This window comes from Abramis brama, assembly GCF_963993115.1.
Source record: "Abramis brama genome assembly, chromosome: 12".
NCBI lineage: Eukaryota > Metazoa > Chordata > Actinopteri > Cypriniformes > Leuciscidae > Abramis > Abramis brama.
Window position 1 is genome coordinate 20,846,637 of NC_139974.1, and position 22,545 is coordinate 20,869,181.

The 22,545-nt window shown below is 40.5% G+C and overlaps 1 protein-coding gene across 15 annotated transcripts in view; it reads left to right on the top strand.

Annotated features, from left to right (window-relative positions):
• The first annotated feature begins 1,025 nt into the window (after positions 1-1,025).
• The window catches only part of thrb (thyroid hormone receptor beta), a 519,521-nt gene continuing 498,001 nt past the window's right edge, over positions 1,026-22,545 (top strand). For 7 of the 15 annotated variants that reach the window (XM_084132022.1, XM_084132025.1, XM_084132023.1 and 4 more), the window contains exon 1: positions 1,043-1,217. The gene's annotated coding sequence lies outside the window, so the exon portion shown is untranslated. Of the gene's footprint in view, positions 1,218-22,545 lie in introns of all 15 variants that reach the window. The other 8 variants (XM_084132038.1, XM_084132036.1, XM_084132019.1 and 5 more) reach the window with 2 other exon arrangements.

Consider the following 22,545-nt stretch of genomic DNA (forward strand, 5'->3'; position numbering starts at 1 on the left):
GTTAAAGTCATGCATTAAATACATTTTCACAACTTTTTATGACATATCATGAAATGTATGGCACTGAGACAATAAGATCCAAAAGTCTGAGTCTGCATTTATATATATATATATATATATATATATATATATATATATATATATATATATATATATATGTATATGTATATGTATATATATGTGTGTGTGTGTGTGTGTATATATATATATATATATATATATATATATATATATATATAATTTAATGCAGTTTTTTCATTACATATTTACTTAAATTTTTTCATCTTAACAATTTGAGTGACAGACATGAATTGTAGAATGTCTTTGATCCTTATGATAATGTTTTAAAAACTAGACAAAAAGCACCTAGTGATTCAATTGAAGTAATACCATTGTCACTTATTTGCTTATGATAAATGGCAAATTATTTATTTCATTAAATGTATATTATTGTACTGCACAGAATTCCTTGAGAATATAGCTATAGTCAGTGGCCAATGTAAAAAGCTGTATGTAAGAGAATGTACAGTCGTTGTTACAGAATAAACCCTGACAGGTCATCATGACATCATCCTAAATTTATTCTGAGATAATGTGCTTGTTCATTATCCAGACAGCAAAGTAATTAATACAGTAAGAACACTTAAATTCAGTTTAGTGTTTAGGTTTAGTGTCTGGATTGTTGACAGTTAATGGATCGCTCATCAATCAACTTTTGAGGGCTTTGACTGACCACACCACCCTATTTCACACAGCATGAAGCACATTTCATTATAATCATCTCATTATTCTTATAGTAAAAGAAAACCATAATTAGTTTTAATCAAATAAAACACAGTAGGCCTACAATAAACACTGCCATGATGTACAGATACATTTAAATAATTTTATTTATTCACATTACTGTAATGAGAATTGAGGGGAACAGTGGCAATAAAACAAAAGTCACAGTGCAAAAGATCATACTGGTCTGCATAGTTTTTAGGCCACTGTAAAGGGTTAAACCATCTTTGGCCAGACGTCAAACGCTCTCTGATTCCCCATAGCGATCAGATGAGAGAGCTGCACGTTTCTCTGTGTGTCTCCGGGTCCATGTTGGAGTTGATCTGCTATGCTGGGTCATTTCAGGCCACGTCTGTCCGATCACAGGAACAAACATTGATATTACAGGGATATCTAATAAAGGACATACACCCATACTGTTCTGCAGCTTCGAGGTGAGTCATTATTTCCCATGTTTTACGTCTGTGTCGCTGTGTGAAGTGAAACGGCATTACTTTGCTGTAAAATGTATCCGTGTTAAACATCGAGAGCCAAGTGCAACTCGCTCTCGCTCCCGCTCAGACATATAGCAGCTGTGTTTCTAAATTACACGACATGACATAGCGCGCGTTTCATATTTTACATGTTTTTGCAAGCGGATGTGGTTTTGCTGCACTTTTAGCGTCTTTCGGCAAAACAATTAAGAGTCGTGAAGGTATTGAAAATGCATCACCGTAGCCTACATTTAACCCAAAGCGAAATGCTTTCTTTTTTACATTATTATGAATGTGATCTGTAATGTCATTAAAACAATATGCTTTATGTAGTGAACAGTGCTCTTTTGTTATTGTTGTTGCTGTTGTTGTTGTTGCTGCTAAAGTTATGGTTGCGCGTATACAATCATGCATACGTGCATGCGTGTACCATTTTGCAAACTTTAGTCAGACGTAATAATAAACTTGTATGACATCCGACCGTTTTTTGCTCTCAAAGGTGTTGGCCAACTGTTATTTGGTTGGCTCACAGGCAGAGCCCAACGATTTGACCCACTTACAGATCTGCATTATTTCAACATATTTATGGTCTGTATGGTTTGATTGATTGTAGCTAACAAAATTGTTGCCAATGTTTGTGCATTTTGTTATATCTGTCTGTACTTTTTCATCAAAGACTTTGTTTGGAATGGAATACTATCTTGCTACGCTTTTCTGTAGCATGCACCATACTGTGTGCAAGTTCTGTACACATGGAATACCCAGGTGACCTATTGCATTTTTAAAAATGTGCAGTATAGAGCATTACAACAGCAGGCTGCACAGAATAATAATGTATTCCACAAAGCAATTTGAATTTCAGTATGACTACTAAACTGGAAGTGATTTGTAACATCTGGTAATTGACTTCTTATTTGCTATCACTGCTAAAAATGTTGACGTTGTTACACAATTTTAATATGCACACACACACAAAAAAAAAAAAATTAAATGCAAAAAAAAAAAAAAGTTAACTGAATGCTGGTTGCAGAATACACAACATATTGAGAATGTGACTACAGTACTGCAGTACAGATGGAAATGTTTACCATTGCGTACTGTACCCTTTTTTCCATACACTGTAAAATACATAAAAATATGTATGCATTACACAAAAAGTATACGAAATACATTAGCCTATATACTGGACAGTATTCAGAAAGCAGTATGCTATAGTGTTCCATTATGAACATACAAAATACTCAAATCTACTGTAATGAATGCAATCAATTAATGAGGTGTATGTCAGAACAGTGATGCAGTGAACAGGTTATCACTTTTCTGTGTGTAATGAAATAAGTGATTTATGATAATGTGTTTTTACAGACATGCGAAAGAAAAAGGGATGTTGAAATATGGAGACTATTAGTGGTCCTCTTGACTCTCCGTAGATGAGAATTTCTTTGCAGCTGGAGGGTTATTTCAGGTCAGCTGTGTGCCATGTGGATCGGTGAATCCATTTAAAAGCCTGGGCAAAACTGCAGCTGGCAAGATGACACTGAAGTTTTTTTTAATGAAGTGCATTTCATGTAATTTTACCATTTTAACTTCAAACCTTTGAAGATTTAATTGCATTGTATAAGGGGTTAAGTCTATCTCTTAAGGGTTTGAGAAGTTGACTTTTGTGAATCAGTGGCCTGTTCTGATTTTAGGAATATAATACCCCCTCACAGCTTTTTGTACTGTGTCCCTGGTGACCTGCGGTCCCAGTGCGTATGTCACTCTATGAAGGGCCCAGGGGTGTTCGGTTTCAATAGGCACTTTTAATAGATTTTACATTACTACGTAACTGTGAAAATGCCTTAATGCAATTAGCATTAATCATAGACTGTTGATCAGAATACATGCTATATGTAGGAACAATTGTTTGTCTTTAAAGCTAATTTCAAGCATTTAAGCAGAAACCGATTTATAAGATGATCATCAAAAAGTGCGTCCAAACTTTTAAGCTGACGTACAGTAGCCTATGTGTAGTCAACCTCACATCACCACACGCTTTAGGGGTCCTTGTGAACGTGAACAGACCAAGGGGCTCCCACAGTCTCTAACAGCCCTGATAGTATGTATAGTGACTGAGACCATATAATCTTTACACTCTTCTGCAAGTCTGTTGCTTAATTTTTTCCCTAGCTGTCTAAACATCTGTCTGTCAGCCTTTATTGGACGTAGAGTAGGTCTATATTTGTAGTTGCTTGGTTGAGTTTATGGTATAGTATGGTTATTCATGAAAATAGGCCATTGGCCATTTATAACTTTAATTTGACAGACCCCAGAGTTCTGAAAAGTAACATCAGAAAACATGAGAAATATATCAGAAAATATCCCTAACCATTTATGAATTTTTGTAGTTCATGCATTTTTATGTTCTATTCACTTCTTATAAATTTGCGTGAACAAAGTACAGCGGGTATACAAGCGGCACATATAATTGTTAGATTCAAGTGTGGTGACCTGTGAATTAATTTAGTGAAAAGGCATTGGAACGCTGAATGTCTCAACATCTTGGCTGAGAATCCAAAAATGGAGGAAATTCTCATTTTGGCAATTTAGCACTAACTTGAGACAGGCAGATAGTGTCAAAACACAAATGACAGATTCTGACTTGCTACTTGACTTGTCACTTGTTCTTTGTGGACCCTCACATTCTAAAATCACTTGGCTTTCCACAAAAATAGCTTCTTGGCTAGAACACACACCCAACAAGACCACTTCTTGTAAGATGTCTTCTCATAAGAGCTTTATTGGTCTTCTACTGTCTTTCTTCAACTTGCCTGTCATTCAGATTTCTTCATGAATATGTTACAACAAAGTTTACATACAGATGTGTTCTGTATGTAATAGCATGCAACCATACTACTCATACTGTTTTCACTGTATGTTTATGGTGTGTACATTTGTATATGTGGAATACTCGGATTACCTAAAGTGTACAGCCAGAGCACACTGTGTCGAATTGTGTGTCCCATAATGCAATACAAAGTGCTAAGACACTTAGCAGTGTGAAGGATGTAGTAACACATTTTTAACATCTCCTTCTTGGACCTACACAAAATAAAAAAAATAAAAAAGAGAGAATCCTGTATAGTGAGGTCTTCTGATAACATAGGAGGGCTGCTTGATATTGAAGAAAAATGTGAAATGCGATAACTTGTTAAATTATACGATATGTGATACGATAATGCTTTAAGTGTGTAAAATCTGTTTTAATTTTCTTTAAATATATTCAAAAATTGAAAATGATATAACGAACATACATGTTTCACATTCTTTATGGAAAGCATCCCTACAACTTCTGAAAAAGTGAACACCAGCATTGCACATTTTGCATCCACTGACTGAGTGTGTACGGGTCAGCCAATCTGGGATGTCCGTTAAAATTAACTTTTGCAAATAACAATCGCGGTGCTGGACAGTGAGTGACCTTGCACATTAAGATAAAATTGGATTTTCTCCAGGCATTATTAAAAAACAAGCTAACAAAACTTAAGCCACCACCTAAGCTCCGCCCACAAAAAAAACGTCACCATGTTTACCAACTGAAAAGGGGTCTATTACATTAATGGGCTATTCCAACAATATTTCCTTTACTGTTCCTGCTCTCTTAAATATGATTACTTGTGGGGGTGGGGGGGTTAGTGCGTGTGCACATGAAGGGTGGTGTGGGGAGTGGAGGAGTCAAATCATATGACTGTTAGTTCTACTGTGTTAAGCAATACAGCGGGGGAAATAAGTATTGAACACGTCATTTTTCTTAGTAAATATATTTCCAAAGGTGCTATTGACATGAAATTTTCACCAGATGTTGGTAACAACCCAAGTAAGCCATACATACAAAGAAACAAACAAAAATAAGTTCAGAAATTAAGTTATGTGTAATAATGTGAAATGACACAGGGAAAAAGTATTGAACACATGAAGAAAGGGAGGCGCAAAAAGGCATGGAAAGCCAAGACAACTGCTGAAAACTTACAGTAATTAAAAAGCAATCCAGCCCCCTGTCAGTGGAAATTAATAACAGCTGGTTCAGTCCCAAATGATGGCCTACAAAAAGGTCTCATTGCCAAGGTGTCACACAAGACACATCTCATGATGGGTAAAAGCAAAGAGCTGTCTCAAGACCTTCGCAACCTAATTGTTGCAAAACATAATGATGGCATTGGTTATAGGCACCATTCTGAGCTTCTGAATGGTCCAGTGAGCACTTTTGGGGCCATAATACGGAAGTGGAAAGACAATAATTTCACCATAAATTTGCCTCGACCAGTGCTCCTCGCAAGATTTCTGATAGAGGAGTGAAAAGAATAATCAAGAGTTGGATCGACAATGCTGATATTACTAAATTACCACTGCACTGTGGAATATCAGTAACGCAAATCTTTGCATACACTTTGTTACAAACATTAAGGCGAGCTATTCGGCCCTGCTGTTTAAAGCGTTACAGTATGTTGCGCTGCAGTCTGCAGATCAGCAGTTATTAAGAACACGCCACATCGCCGTAGTCAGCCAATTATGAACTCTGCCGCTGGTGTAGGAAGCAGCAGAGTAGCCAAGTTAATATACTTACCTGAATGAAGTTTGATCATGGTAGAGGGGACATATTAACCCTCTGGGGTCTGGGCTGTTTTTGGGGCCCTTGAGATGTTCTGACATGCCCTGACATTTGTGCTTTTTTCAGTTGCTTATAAACATATTAATGGCAAAGGTGTAAATTCACTCTATAAAGCACAAACAGGGCTACCATAATATGTGAGCCACGTGTATGTTTTCATTTTTGAGAGAATAATGTTTATGCATGGTTATTGAAAAAACTAAAAACTAAAATTTCTGAAATAAGGCCACAAAACACATAGTAAATATGTGTCAATAAGACTTTTGACTAATGGATGTCCTCGCCTAGAGTTTTTTCTTCAAAATTATGTGAAAATAGTCTTGCTTTATCGTTCACATAAAACCATACATTGATTTAAATTGATGTAAAACAGGTTTTGCTTGGAAAGCCAATATGCGAGGGGGGCGTGAACGAGGAGTGGTTTACACCTTAGAATACAATGTCCCACCCACTCTGCATAATGAGCCATTCTTTCAGGTGTGAAACTGACTGAGCCACAATGCAAGGACAAAAGATATATTTAGAAGAAGACTTATATTGACCATTTAAGATTTTGCTTACATCTATCTTGTAAATATGTTTTGCTATTTTATTAAAAAGGTTACAATTACAACAATAATTACAATTTCAACAATATTTCAAGTGTACTCTTTCTTTGTAAAAAAAAAAATTATTATAGGCCTACATTTTATCTATGTATTCATTAGTTTGAATATAGTCAACATTGGAACAGCTAACATCTTAGTTGATGACTTTATTTTTGACAAAAATAGTATTTTTATATATAGAAATTGCTAAACAAAAGCTTATTTGACGTGGCAGTATATTCTACAGTAAAAACTGTACCCAAATCTAGTCAACAAGATGTTGTCTTTCATATTTCGCCTGACTGTAACGTTGTTTTCATGAAATATTAGGGCATATTGTTAATTTGCAGTTTAATACGTTGCTTATACAAATACATTTTATTTCAACATATTTCAGTCGATTTTTACTCATCTCAGTATAGCAATACAGTTTGCTAAAACATCATCATTCATTCACACACGCGATTTAAATTTAACTTCTGGCAAAGATGAAGTTGACGATAGGCTATTGACTCGCGATCTTCGCAGTAGGCTAGTGAACGCACCGGAGAAATGCACATTTATTAGGCTACATAGTTTTTTGTTTTGGATGGTTTTGTTTAGAACCAGCTTTCTGTAAATATATTTCACATTTTTTAGACATGTGAGGCGAGTAGGCTACGGTCTGGTTCATGATGATCTCCAGTTCAAGCACCTTATGTTGTGATTGCTAGCCTATATTTACTTTAAATCCAGGAAATTTGTTAATGAAAAAATTATTAAAATTAAGATACAATTGATACAAAACGAAATTCGTTTTAAAGAAAGGATTTGTACTTTCTGTTTTGAGGTCTCTGTGAAAGTTTGAAAGTCTTTTAGTGCTTTTTTTAGAGCGCTCGCGTCCATAATGGAGAACTGTCACGTAATATTGTTTTTTCCTCATAAATGCGAACACGAAAAATAAAAGACAAAAGACTTTTAAGTAAAACTTACTCCGAAATTGTGTCCTCGGCGGAATTCGCTCTTCAAAATGCTGCCGTTCGTCGTCTGAGGCATTGATCGGGGGGCGTATGCGATGCATACTAGATCACCTAACTATTTACATGTGAATCGCGCCGGGGGGCGGGGCGGCCTCAGCTCATTTAGAGATAATGAAGGGAGAAGGAAAAACGGTACCTCTCCTTGCTTTCAAACGGATTACATGAGTTGAAAACATTTGTTTTTTATATAAATTACTTCATTTAAAAGAAGAGATTTCAAGCTTCATAGAGACATATCTCACGTGCCTGTGTGAGAAGTATTCGCTGAGTTATTGTTCATTTTCGGGCGCGTTTTAGAATGGACTACACTGGCAGAGAGAAGGCAGAACTCGCCTCGTGTTTATTTTTCTTTATTTGGCAAAAAGCACAACACTTTGTTTTTATTGTGAGTATACACAAAAATAATACACATTTAACAGATTCGATTTATGTATGAAACTTGTTTGTAAAATCAAAGTCAAAAGAGTATTCCGGGTCTCAATTCAACTCATAAGGAAAAAAGCGAACAGATCACGCCGACGTGATTGCCGACCTCTGAGGGTTAACAGTGGCTGGTGGAAGCGCCTACCAAAACTTGAAAACTGACTTAAAGGGGACATATCATGCTAAATCCACTTTTTTAGCCCTTAAATGCATTTTGTTGTATATTTGGAGTGTTTAAAAGTACAGAAAAGTTGAAATTATTCTCTTCAGGTGCTTCGTTGATATCTTTATATTCTGTTTTGGTCATATTTTTCAACCTGTTCCGATTTTTCTGTTCTCTATGACGTTTTTTGAACTATTACGTCACAGTATTTGCAGCGGAACTGCCAAATAAGGACATTGACTTCCGGCCCACCACTTCGAGCAATCCGCCATTTTTATTTCTCGCTGCAATTTTGTAGTCCAAGCTAAAGGATGCAGAAGATACGAGAGGGTAAGTTAAAATGTTCGGTTGTTGGATGTAGTAACCCACACGCTTCATTACACCGTCTAATGTAGATGAACTGCTGCGCTTGTGACAGGCCGCATGTTTAACTGAAAGAACGAGCAGAGAGAGAGACCCGGTCGCGTGCGCACACTCTCTTCGGAGCCAGGCGAAAGTGTAAACAAGACTTCACTGTCTCCAAACTAGACGCTGTCTTGCTCTCTCTCCCTCGCACATATTAATAAAATTAAATCGACACGGTGGTAAAAGGTCGGAAGACCAAAGTTTCATGTGTAAATACAGTAACACACCATTGCGATACATCCATATGAAGACGTTGTTCTGCAGGTTCGTCGTCTTCATTTTCATCTCGCTCCGGCTCCGACTCTGGCTCGAACATGTAAGGCTGGCTGGACAAGTCTTCCGTTGTTGACATTTTGTTAATAACGTGTGAATAAAACGTTTCTGTGCCACTAGATAATCGTATCTCTGCTATCAAACTATAAAAATGGCAGAACGGGGTGGAGTTGAACCGAGTGTCACCTCTGCAACCTGGAGAGGGGGCGGGGTATGAAGTGTCTCAGTTGTATTTAAAGAGGCCGCACCAAAACGAGTTGCTCTCAGACGCACATCAGAAAAGGGGTAGAAAAGGGGCCTGTGGAGCTATAATAATGAGGAATTCAGACCCAAGCATTGCAGTTCCGCTTTATATAGACTACAAATGTATGATTTATATGTAAAAAGGAATGATTTAAAAGCATGATATGTCTCCTTTAAAAGCCTTGGAAGTGGAACTTGAACTTGAAAACCAGTGTGAGAAAATCGCCTCTCGTGAATTGCAGTTCCCTTTCGAGAGGTCTCTCGTATTGCTAGCTAGCTTACGCTATGGGAAAACTCCTTTTCTCGAGAATATTGAAGCCAAATTTTTAAAACGCAGTGCAGCTGCACAACAGACACAGATGAGCGACGAGCACGGTCATTGGTTGTGCTGCGGCAACTGCATGAACCTATGGCGAGGCGGCTCAGATGCGCGAACCAATCAGGCCGTTTCGCGCCCTGGCATGTCAGAGCCGGCCAGAATGGACGTGGGTTATAGCTATGTAAGCACCCATTCCTAGCCTAGGAATTCAGATTTTATCTCCTTCAGCGAATTTACCACTTCGCTGATATCTGGATAGAAGCCTTCTCTCCGCCGTCGAAAAGCCTTCAGCTGAACAAGCATCTGCATCGCAGTTCTGAGGACGCCGGATTCCTGACACTGTTCTGCTGTGCCATCCGGCGCGCCATATCCTTTTAAACGCTCAAGTGTGTTTGCCACTGCGTCAAACTTTTTCTAAAAGATACATTTTTGAGGCGTTGTTTCAAATGCCTCGCACTACCTGCCCCTCGTGCAGAGGCCCTCTCTTCAGTGGAGACCGTCACATCCTCTACGCTTCCTGTCTGGCCCGCGACCACGTGGAAGCTGCACTCACCAAGGGCGGCTGCCCTGAGTGTGACGTGATGGATCTCACCACCCTGCGGACTTGACTGGCTGTTTTCACCGACGACGACTCCACGCTTTCCGCTCTCTCTCTCCCTTTGCTCGAGCTGCGCAAAAAGAAGCGCCACTCACAAAGGCCCAGTCCCCGCGTGCCTCGCTCTCTCCTGAGGAAACCCCCTCGCCGGTCCTGTTCACACAGGCGGATCAGCGCCCCTCTCTGCGAGTGGCAGGTCTCGTCTCTTTTGGGGCATCGGACGAGGATGACGAGAAAGATGACAGCCTTTCCATCACTGCATCTGACTGCGACGAGTGGGCGTGTTCTGCTTCCGGCCCCGCACTGTCAACATTGAGCATTGATGCAGAGCTTCTCCGCATGCTGACCAGGGCCGTCGAAGACCTCGGGCTCGAGTGGTCTTTGCCCGAGGAGCCCACACGCAGCAGGCTAGATGAGTGGTTCCTGCAGGGTCGCCGGCAGGCCCCTCAGCAGAGACCCGCCCCCTTCTTCCCAGAAGTGCACGACGAGCTGACGAAGTCATGGAAAGCACCGCACTAAGCTCGCTTGAAGCCTTCCTTCTCCTCGGTGCTCTCTACTGTAAACTTCTCCGCTCAATAGGTGGTTTGCAGTCACGTGATTGTGATGACGCGCAAAATTCAGATGGAGGGCAGGAAGTGAAGAGCGGAATGGACGAGATGGCGGAAAGTCCGTACTGGACTACTTTTGACACTATTACAAGAGAAATATACAACAAAAAAATCGAAACATATGTTGGACGTGATCCTTACGTTATGAAGAGGAGCGATTTTTCAACTGAATTGAAAGATTTTGCCTGTAACGTTACGAGTTTGTCTTCAGTTACAGGGGTAACTTACAAACTCAAAGAAAAGAAGAAACAATTACTTTGACTTTACAAAGTTCAGAAACTGGTACGTTACACAAACATAGCCACATAAGTTAATTCACCTTTGATAAAGTGATCACTGCACACACAGGCATTTTCCGACGTAGGTTTGCAAGCCATTTTTTTCCGGCGTTTTTCGGTCAATTTCTTGCCTTTTTCCCCCTTATGAACAACAACTTTTGGTACTCGATAAAAACTCCTCGTGGTTTCATCGATTTGAGCAACCATAAACGACGCAAAACATAGGCATTTTGAGTTTGTTATAGTGGTTCTAAATGTAGCAAATCACTTCCTGCCCTCCATCTGTATTTCGCGCCATGGCAACGCAGTGAGGTGACGTCATATGCAAACAAGCTATGGACGAGTCTGGACCTGAACCGGAAGCTTTCAGGGACCTGCGCAGCACCACAGACCTGGCCCAGCAGTCAAGGGTTTCGCGGAGCGCTACACTGAGGCTCAGAAAGCGTCGCAGGCTATGCATCACTTCCTCCTGAAGCGTTCCAGCTCTGCTTCGAGCCGCCACAAGAAGGCACCACCTCCTCAGCAGGTAAAATCAGCGCCTCCGGTCTGTCAGCGCCGCCCAGCGGCTGAAGTCCTTAACCGCTCTCGCTCTGCAAAGCGCCAGCAGTTCCCTGACAGACGGGGACCCCGACCCAGGATTGTGTTGGACCCCGAGCCTCGCAAGCCTTCCTAGCCATAGGAAGATAGAGAGAGAGTTTGAGTCCCGCCGAGGCCGGACCAATCTCCAAAAGCTTCTCACACATTTCTCAGTCCCCTCTTTTCAGGCGGCTGGAAATGCCGATATTGCAGTAAATGGGTTTGTTACAAAACACGCACACCTGCAAACAAATGCCATTTTTACGGTGACACAAAGAAAATAGCTATTTTCTGTCTGTGTCATATGTATGTCACGTGCCCACTATAAAGTATGCACCCCTACACACAAGCACTGTTCCCACAGTACCTATTTCTCCAGCTCACGCTGGGAATGCAATGAATATAGGTTGTGTGCCCACTATAAAGTACGCACTCCTGCACATAAGCACTGTTCCCACAGTTTCAAGCTTCCCCCCAGCTCGCACAGGAGATGTAATAAATGAGGAGCTCTTTTCCAAAACGCTACAGTATAAATCCATTTAAATTGTTTTCAGGAAAATAAAATTTTTTACCTAGACCCACACATTTTGTGAATATTCAATTTATCCTTTTAAAATGTTTTTTTTTTACTCAGTCTGAACATGTTGAACAATGATTATTAAATCAAACAACAAAATTGTTGATAAATTCAAAGTTTTTTTTTCCAAAACGCTATAAATCCATCCATTTTTTTTTTTTTTTCAAAATGCTATAAATCCATCAACTTTTTCCAAAAAATTATGGTTTGTCTTTAAAAAAAAACAAAAAAAGGCATAATAAATACATTGGCATTCAGTAAAGTGTCGAACCCATAAAAAGTCCAACCATTGTCCACTTTACATAAAACAAATCACGACATGACCTTGTTTATGTGAGTGAGTGGCGTTCACACCAAACGCGAATAGAGCGTCTGGCGCAAGTGATTTTCATGTTAAGTCAATGTAAAGACGCGTTTACGCGCATCTGGAGGTCCTGTGGCGCGAATGAGGCGTTTAGCGCGGTGCGGACGCGCGAATGAGGAGAATTGAGCGTCTGGCGCGATACGCGCAAGTGATTTGAGGGTGAGAGAGCGAGAGAATTCTGATTAGTCCAGAGGATATATCGCGTTTAGGCTAAAAATAGGTTCGGTGCTTATCGCGGTTTGGAAAGAAACTGCATCTTGCAGTACATTTTAAACAAGGAAATATAGCGATTTGGCATGAAACGTTGATGGGGCAGTGAATAGGTTCAGTACACAGCAAAATGACACGACAAACTCATTTTTTTTAAAAATGGCGTTTATCGCGTTTTGGAAAAGAGCTCTTCAAATGTAGATTGTGTGCCCACTGTGAAGCATGTACCCCTACACATGAAAACTGTTTCCACAGTATCAGTTCTCACCCCAGCTCGCACTCGAGATGTGATAAAGGGTGCGCCCGCTGTAAAGCCCTGCACATGAGCGCTGTTCACACAGCATTAAAACCACAAGATGGCCGGGCGGCCGGGTCCCTATGTCACAGCGGCCCATCCCCAGTCTTCATTCAACCCCTAGCTATGCGGGCCAAGGCCTGGGAGGCCATCCCCGGTATATCAGAATGGGTGTTGAACATAATAAAACCAGGCTACTCGCTACAGTTTGCTTGCAGACCTCCGCGCTTTTTAGCCATGGTCGAAACGACAGTGAGAAGAGGCGTGGCACACGTTCTTCGCACCACAGTGTCGAAACTGTTAAAAAAGGGAGCTGTCGAACCAGTCGGGCTTTTACAGTCGCTACTTCCTCGTTCCAAAGAAGGCTGGCGGCCTCAGGCCCATCCTAGACCTTAGACACCTGAACAAAGCGCTTATGACGTGTCCGTTCAGGATGCTAACAACCAAGCAGATTCTTGCGCAAATTCGCCTGGGGGATTAGTTTTTCTCAGTGGATCTGAAAGATGCTTATTTTCACATCCAGATATCGCCTCATCACAGGCTATTCCTGAGATTCGCCTTCGAGGGGCAGGCTTACCAGTACACAGTACTACCGTTCGGTCTATCACTAGCACCTCGTACATTTACGAAGTGTATGGACGCAGCACTCACCCCCCTGAGACAGCGGGGAGTGCGAGTGTTAAACTACCTTGACGATTGGCTGATTATAGCTCAATCGGAGGCGCAGTTGATAACTCACAGATCCTGGCTCCTCAGCCATCTAGAATGCCTGGGTCTCAGGATCAACGCTTCCAAAAGTCACTGTCTCCCAGCCAGAGTATTTATTTCCTGGGTACAGTGATAGACTCTATACAAATGAACGCGCCTTACGTCTGTAACATATGGACTTAATCAAAATGCTCTAGACATCATAAAACCTTCCCCCTCTCCCCTGTTGTCATCGGCCCTCAAGCCAGTTCTCTTCAAAGACCATTATCACCTCTGCTCTCCTGAACGATCTCAGCAAGAGACTGTGTCTGCCACCCTCAAAGACAGCACAAGAGACTAGATGGCACTAGCAATTTGGTCAAAGACTAGAGATAAACTTCCAATACACAAGGACACTTACTCCATTCTTACCCACAAACTTTCCCAAATGTTTATAGTATTTCTCCTGTTTTTTTATGCATGTCCCTATGTTTTATTAGCCTAGTTATGATTCTTTAGTTACGTTAGAGTAACTTCAAATGTTGATATCCAAAGATGATGTATCACTGCTTTAACGTCTTCAAATCCCCTTTTTCTTGGTAGTCAATGGTGTACAACATGTTATGATAAATCGCGTCATACATATTTTTACCATACTTTTGTGTAAAGACTGCACAAATTCTCCATGCCACCATGAACATGCAAATGGGGATAAGATGGAACAAAGACTCTCTCCCAGTCATCTTTGACCATCTTTGGCCACCTCACCAAATGGGTGTGAACTGATATGACCTTTGAGTGTCTGATTAGTTCAGATCTTAGCTCAATCTCTTTGAGACAACATTCTCCTGTCTTCTTCCGGCAACTTCATCTTTAAGTTAACTTCTTGGATTCAACGTGGGACCAAGTTAATTTCTTTGGATTCAATGTGGACCACCCCAAGAACCCAAACGAATGCTTCAGTGCACTCCTGGCGAAATCATCAAGAATCTCAAGAATCTCCTGCATCTGGACTTGTTCAGCAATCAAAGTCAATGCAAGTACCTGTTCACAGCCTTTAGATGCGTTTCTAAGTTATTGTGCCCCTTTTAGGTGACCCTGATTCTCTGATGTTTCTCGTAGGTTGTGGTTAACTGATTGTAATCTTGCCATTCTCTTTTCTTCTCTCTCTCTTTCTTCACTTATCTTCACTTTCTTGATTCTGTATACAATCTTTGCTTAATTTAGGTGTGTGTGGTGTACCCTATTGAAGTTTTGTTTATTAAACCATTAAATCCACGCTTTATTGTCTCTGTGTTTGCCACATATCGAAGTCACTTAAACATCTTAATCTAGCGATACCTATGCTGTTACCCTGCTAGTACTTTATTTACTTTAGTTGGAAAAGGTTATTCTTTCTTGGCCAGGAAGATAATATATTTCCTAGAATTAATAATTGATTATGCTTTCTGTTCATTGGATGAGCTGATTAAATAATTGTACTATTAATTCTGCTGCAGTCAATTCTAAAAATAATTAAAATATTTATAATTAATTATAATCCATTAACATTAATTATATATATACTCCAAACTCCAAACTGAATGTCAGAATGGGAAAGAAAGGTGATTTAAGCAATTTTGAGCGTGGCATGGTTGTTGGTGCCAGACGGGCCGGTCTGAGTATTTCACAATCTGCTCAGTTACTGGGATTTTCACGCACAACCATTTCTAGGGTTTACAAAGAATGGTGTGAAAAGGGAAAAACATCCAGTATGCGGCAGTCCTGTGGGCGAAAATGCCTTGTTGATGCTAGAGGTCAGAGGAGAATGGGCCGACTGATTCAAGCTGATAGAAGAGCAACTTTGACTGAAATAACCACTCGTTACAACCGAGGTATGCAGCAAAGCATTTGTGAAGCCACAACACGCACAACTTTGAGGCGGATGGGCTACAACAGCAGAAGACCCCACCGGGTACCACTCATCTCCACTACAAATAGGAAAAAGAGGCTACAATTTGCACGAGCTCACCAAAATTGGACAGTTGAAGACTGGAAAAATGTTGCCTGGTCTGATGAATCTCGATTTCTGTTGAGACATTCAGATGGTAGAGTCAGAATTTGGCGTAAACAGAATGAGAACATGGATCCATCATGCCTTGTTACCACTGTGCAAGCTGGTGGTGGTGGTGTAATGGTGTGGGGGATGTTTTCTTGGCACACTTTAGGCCCCTTAGTGCCAATTGGGCATCGTTTAAATGCCACGGCCTACCTGAGCATTGTTTCTGACCATGTCCATCCCTTTATGACCACCATGTACCCATCCTCTGATGGCTACTTCCAGCAGGATAATGCACCATGTCACAAAGCTCGAATCATTTCAAATTGGTTTCTTGAACATGACAATGAGTTCACTGTACTAAAATGGCCCCCACAGTCACCAGATCTCAACCCAATAGAGCATCTTTGGGATGTGGTGGAACGGGAGCTTCGTGCCCTGGATGTGCATCCCACAAATCTCCATCAACTGCAAGATGCTATCCTATCAATATGGGCCAACATTTCTAAAGAATGCTTTCAGCACCTTGTTGAATCAATGCCACGTAGAATTAAGGCAGTTCTGAAGGCGAAAGGGGGTCAAACACAGTATTAGTATGGTGTTCCTAATAATCCTTTAGGTGAGTGTGTATATATATATATATATATATATATATATATATATATATATATATATATATATATAGAGCTAATTTGCTACACGTCAGAGCGCGCGCTCGCCATTCAACACCTACAGGCATCTTTCAAAGCTCTCAAAAGATTTCAGAGGATGTTGGGTCTCATGGCCTCAGCATCATCAGTACTCCAGCTAGGACTACTGCACATGTGTCCTCTCCAGCGCTGGCTTAAACCCCGTGTACCAGCTCACGCGTGGTGATCTGGCTACTTACAAATCAGAGTGATTTGTTCACAGAGTGATTCCCCAGGGGAATGGTCTCTTCACCCACAGACGGTTCAGCTGATATGGAGCATCTTCGGCGAGGCAGAGGTCGACCTCTTCGCCTCAGAAGACAATGCTTGTTGCCAAATATTTTTCACAAGGAGCAGGGGCTATCCCATGACTGGCCAAGCCGCCAAGCAAGTATGCATTTCCTCCGGTCACGATGCTACCACAGATCATCGAACGGATCACGGAGAGCAAGTGTGCAGTGCTTTTGATAGCTCCTCTCTGGAAGAACCAGCTATGGTTCTCCGAGTTGACTCACCTGCTGGAAACAGCCCCATGGCCGATACCGCTAAGGAGTGATCTCCTCACGCAGGCAAATAGGATGATTTGGCATCCCCGTCCCGACTTGTGGGCCCTCCATGTATGGCCCCTCAACGGGTACCCGGGTGTCTCCCGGATAGGTTGCTAAAAACCATCACTGAAGCAAGAGCGCCTTCACGCTCAGAAATGGGTAGTATTCTCTGACTGGTGCGCAGCACAGAGCCTGGACCCCTACTCGTGCGAAGTACCAAGTGTACTCGCCTTCAACAAGGCGCCATTACACTCAGAAATGAGTAGTATTCTCTGGCTGGTGCGCAGCACAGAACCTGGACCCCTACTCGTGCGAAGTACCAAGTGTACTCGCCTTTTTGCAAGAGCTCTTGGACGCGGGTCGCACCCCCTCCACGCTCAAAGTGTATGTGGCGGCCATAACAGCATCTCACGCTCTTGTGGCCGGAAAACCACTAGGAAGAAGCGATGTACCATGTTTACCCTATCAGCATGAGAGGAAGCATATATTTATTCACTCTGTCAACTTACCTAACATTCCTTGACAGTTTTCAGCATCCCTCCACTCACTCTTGGCCTGTTCTTCCACAGCCTGGAATATGGGGGGAGTACTTTGGGTTCGGGCCGAATACCAATCCCGGAGCCCTCTCCTCGGACAGTATGCAAAATATGCATTTATTCTATCTGACTTATTTGTAAGTGTGAAATCTCAATTCTCCAGCGGCAGTCATCTTTGTTGTAAACGAATTCAACCCAAGTGCTCGTTGGTGACGTAAATGATTACTTTACTGTTGATCATCTGTCCATCATTGTATAAAGCCCGCCCTGACAATTTGATTGGTCCGAACAGCTTTGGTTCGGGCATAATAGCTCCACAACGGATCAAGTCCAGACCGAACTTCCCGACCTAAAAATGTTGTGGGCAGGGCTAAGTTCGGCTGGCATCCAGGCTACAGGATTACATCAGCTCAAAAAATAAATAAAAATAAATAAATATTCCACGTAAAGGTCAATATTACAGTTAATAATAATGTGCAGCGTGGCAATTGCATGCAATATAGAAACAGCCTACACTTTCACTACCACTCATCTATCATGTAATAAGTGCTATGAACTATGTCCTTATCCATATCCACAGTTTTTGTGACAGTGGGCGCATGAACTTGTGTTATTTAAAGGTGACATTTGATCTTGTTTTTGTGCATTTTCTCCCCTTGACAAGCTCCATTATTCCACATCTGAATTAAAAGTGCTGAAAAATAGCACGAAAATTTAATTTACATGAAGGGATTTTTCTTCAGTAAAGAAAACTGAATTAGCAGTTTGTGTTGTTTTTAAATGCATACAGACTGAATAAGGTAGAGTTGCTTAGAGACAGGGTTGATTTTGGCATTGAGAGTGTTTAATTTTGTTTGGCTTAATTTGGACCATGATTGATTATAAACCGTTTTTGTGTGTGTCCCTATAAATGCAAATGAGCTGCTGCTCCCTGCCCCCGTTCAGAAGATGGCCGATCCTTTACACTAGCTTCGGATACGATAACAAAACACGCGAATAATCTCACTCATCCAAAATCTCAGAAATAACCAGTAGAAGAGGTGGCAACTTATAGACTGCACCTGGACTTGAATGATTAGTGGATACATTTATGTAGTTGTTGTGGAGTTACATTAATTTGTTTCTGGGGGATTTTCGTTGAAAATAAAAAATAAATCCACTGCTCTCTTGTCTAAAATGAGGCTGGGACTCTAAACAGTGTTCTGTGCTCATCTGTGCAGCCAACGACAGAACAGTTTGCATGCTTTGCTTGAAATTTTGTCATTGCATTAGAACTGGTTACACTGTTGTCGCTTGCGAAAACCAAATGGCGGCGCCGTGGGTGAAAAAATGCAGATTAAGGGGCGGTAATTATAATAAGATCCCCTTCCTATGTCAGAAGGGGAGCGAAATGTGATCTGCTTATTTTTTGACATGCTTGCAGAGAAAGGCTTACCAAAACAAAGTTACTGGGTTGTCACTTTTCACGTTTTCTGGCTTGGTAGATGCACCGGGGAACATTTAAACACGAAAAGTCAGAATTTCATGATATGTCACCTTTAAATTGGCAAGGATTAAAAACACGTGCAAGTGATAGTCTTTAATGACGATGCAGCAGTGGCCCGATCAGGACAACGTCAATTCTTTATGTGGCATGTGTAAGCCTCTCTCTTTCTCTTATGTTTAGTGTGCGTGGGTGAGAGAAGATGACAGGGCGTTCTCGGCCAAGTGGCGGTGCGTAAAGCTTAGCAGGCAATGAAATTATATGTGCACTAAACTTATGCCCGTTTCACACATACTCTGTTTGCAGTGCGTATGCGATGCGTGTTGCGGTGCGTATGCGGTGCAGGAGCAGCACGCACTATAGTGCTTTCACATATGCTGCGTTTGCAGTGCATAACTGATCCGCGGCTGTACCACAAACTAGGGCTGCACATTAATCGCAATTTACATGTAATCGCACTTAAATCGATTTGGCTTATCGCAATTTTTTTTTAAAACGCAAAGGCTGCGATTATTTGTTATGCGCAGCTTGTCAGTTATACGTACGGCTCTGTAAACGCTGCTCCATCTGAAAGCACTGTGAGTTTGAGTCACTTATAACGTGCATTTGAAAAAGCAACACGCGTCAAACATCTTTCCAAACACGAGAATCATTTATGAACCTCTTGTCCAACAAAAGACAACATTTAATAACATGCATTTACTCCAAACTCACTTCATAACGACAGTTGAGCATCCTTCTGTGAGATGATGTGCCTTCTTACACAGAATAAGGCAGTCATATATTTATAAGTCATGTTTAATCAAAGCGTTTCAATCTTCTGTTTTTTCAGCTACAGCGATAGGGATTTCCTGGAATGATGCACCATTATTGTACTTCTGCGGTGGGGCATATTTAACGTGTTTGCATGAGAGCGCCCTCTGGCGTTCAGATGGAGCAGTATTTACTACCAATCAGCCGCACTCCACTGACAAGCTGCGCATAAAATAATCGCAGCCTTTGCCAAATCGCGTGCGGTTTTATTGCGATTAATCGTGCAGCCCTACCACAAACACATACTTACTATTTGTATTTCAAATCCAGCAGTGCAGCGATCATTTCCGCACCAAGTCTTTTTTGCTGTGCTGCACGTGCTGAATTACGCCTGTTTCACACATACTCCGTTTGCAGTGCGTATGCGGTGCATATTTTTTTCCGTACCCATGTTAACAGGTTAGAGCTTTCACACTGCACGCGGTTGCAGTGTGTCGATCCGTTCCAGTTGCGGTGCGTATACAGCAGTGCAGCGATCGTTTCCGCACCGAGTCTATTTTTGCTGTGCTGCAAACGCTGAATTAAAGTGACCGTGCATGTTTTGTGGTCAAAATGAACACAGATTGACCTGAAAATGTAGTAATTTCACCATAAATGCGTTTAATTAAATACAATGTAGTAATCTCACCATAAATGTATTTAATTAAATACTATCTGTTTTTTAATTAAATACTGTCATCTTTTTACTTTAAGACCGGGGTAAAGCAAGGAAAACTACAATTTACCTCAAGGCGACATAATGAACAACACTTGTCTCATTTGTGGAGGTGGAAAAGCAAGTTCTTTGTGACATGCAAAATTTATTGTATTAAAATTTAAATGCAAAAGAAAAGGCATGAGAGTCGGCTGTTTTTGTCAATTTTAAGTTTTAATTTGCTTGAACAACTTAATATTAGTAGAAGTAATGCATGGAATAATAGGCCTACGTTGTTTAAATTGTGTTTAAACGTGTAGTAAAGTTTTCTTTCATCGAAGCAGAGACCAGTGAGACAGTTGGGATCGCGTTCAACGGAAGTTATTCTTTATTGAGAACTCTGCTGTACGTTGCTGTAGAACTTCCAACATGATCTAAATCATAAACATAACTTTACATGGTATCTTATAGGCTTTTTAGGAGGAGGGACTTTTGGGGGTGGAGACAAATTCAAACAAAGCATGTAAATGAGTATACAGGTTAAGGAACCCGCCACAGACCGGCAGTCTCAATCCAATCAGCATAACCACTCAAATGCATATGTGCTAATCCAATCAGCCAAACGATTCAACGTCTGGACTGTGGCTCTTTCTCCAAGAGCCATTAAAGACAATAGGTTAGCGTCTCCGTGATCTGACTCATTTAACTTACAAAGGAAAAACAGGTCGGGCAGGAATATCTTGCTGTAAACTCAATAATCACTTTCTCAGTTTATATACTATCTAAATTAAAACCTCAAATGCTAAAATCAGTATTCTTCACCGTGATGTTATGTAAGGAAGCATATCTGAAATAGATTCTTAAATTTGTAACCCTTCACATGCATACGTCCATTAAAGAGTGTATATGTGTACAAAGAGAATCGCAATGCTGACAAAACTTTTTTTTTTTAATAAAGTTGCTGCATAACTTCTGGATTTGAAATAAAAATAGTGAGTATGTGTTTGTGGTACAGCCGTGGATCAGTTACGCACTGCAAACGCAGCATATGTGAAAGCACTATAGCGCGTGTTGCTCCTGCACCGCATACGCACTGCACACAGAGTAGGCTATGTGTGAAACGGGCGTTAAAGTGACAGCGCATGGTTCGTGGTCAAAATTAACACAGATTGACATGAAAATATAATAATCTCACCATAAATGCATTTAATTAAATAAAATGTAGTAAATAATTTCACCATAAATATATTTAATTAAATACTACTATTTTTCACAGTCATCTTTTTACTTTAAGACTGGGGTAAAGTAAGGAAAACTACAATTTACCTCAAAGACATAATGAGCAATGCTTGTCTCATTTGTCGAGGTGGAAAAACAAGTTCTTTGTGACATGCAAGATTTAATGTATTAAAAATTAAATGCAAAAGAAAAGGCATGAGAGTCGGCTGTTTTTGTCAATTTTAAGTTTAAATTTAAAATGTTTGCGATTTTAATATAAGTACATGGTTAAATATTTTACCACTTGCTTGAGCAACTTAATATATAAATCTATATAGAAGTAATGCATTGAATAATACGTTGTTTAAATTGTGTTTAAGAATACGTCTATTAAAGAGTGTATGTGTACAAAGAGAATCGCAATGCTGACAACTTTTTTTTTTTATAAAAGTTGCTGATAACTTCTGGATTTGAAATAAAAAATAGTGAGTATATGTTTGTGGTACAGCCGTGGATCAGTTACGCACTGCAAACACAGCATAATCTGAAATCACTATAGCGCGTGCTGCGCATGCACCGCATACGCACTGCAACACGCACCGCATCTGCACACGCAGTATGTGTGAAACGGGCGTTATTCTCTTGCCTCTAACTCAATGACAGGTGACTGAAATCATACAATTTACTAGCTATTGGCTATTTAAAAACAATTTTTAGTCGTCCAGCGTGGAATTCGGTCTTATATGCAAGTGATTTACTTGCTTTGTAGAGGGTTGTTTTAAAAATACCATGATAATACTGATAACTATGACAATTTTAGTTAGTATAATCGTTAAATTAAATTTTAATCTCTTCTTTAATCTATACCACCTTGATGTCATGTTTTGTTGTATTCTAAAATGTCATTTAAAAGACAAAATAAAACTTTCAGTTACTGAAGTATATCCTTTAAGGCAAGGCAAGTTTATTTATATACTGTAGATTAGAACATTTCATACACTATTGTAATTAAAAGTGCTTTACACAGAAAGGAATTAGAATAATCACAAAATAAAAGCAA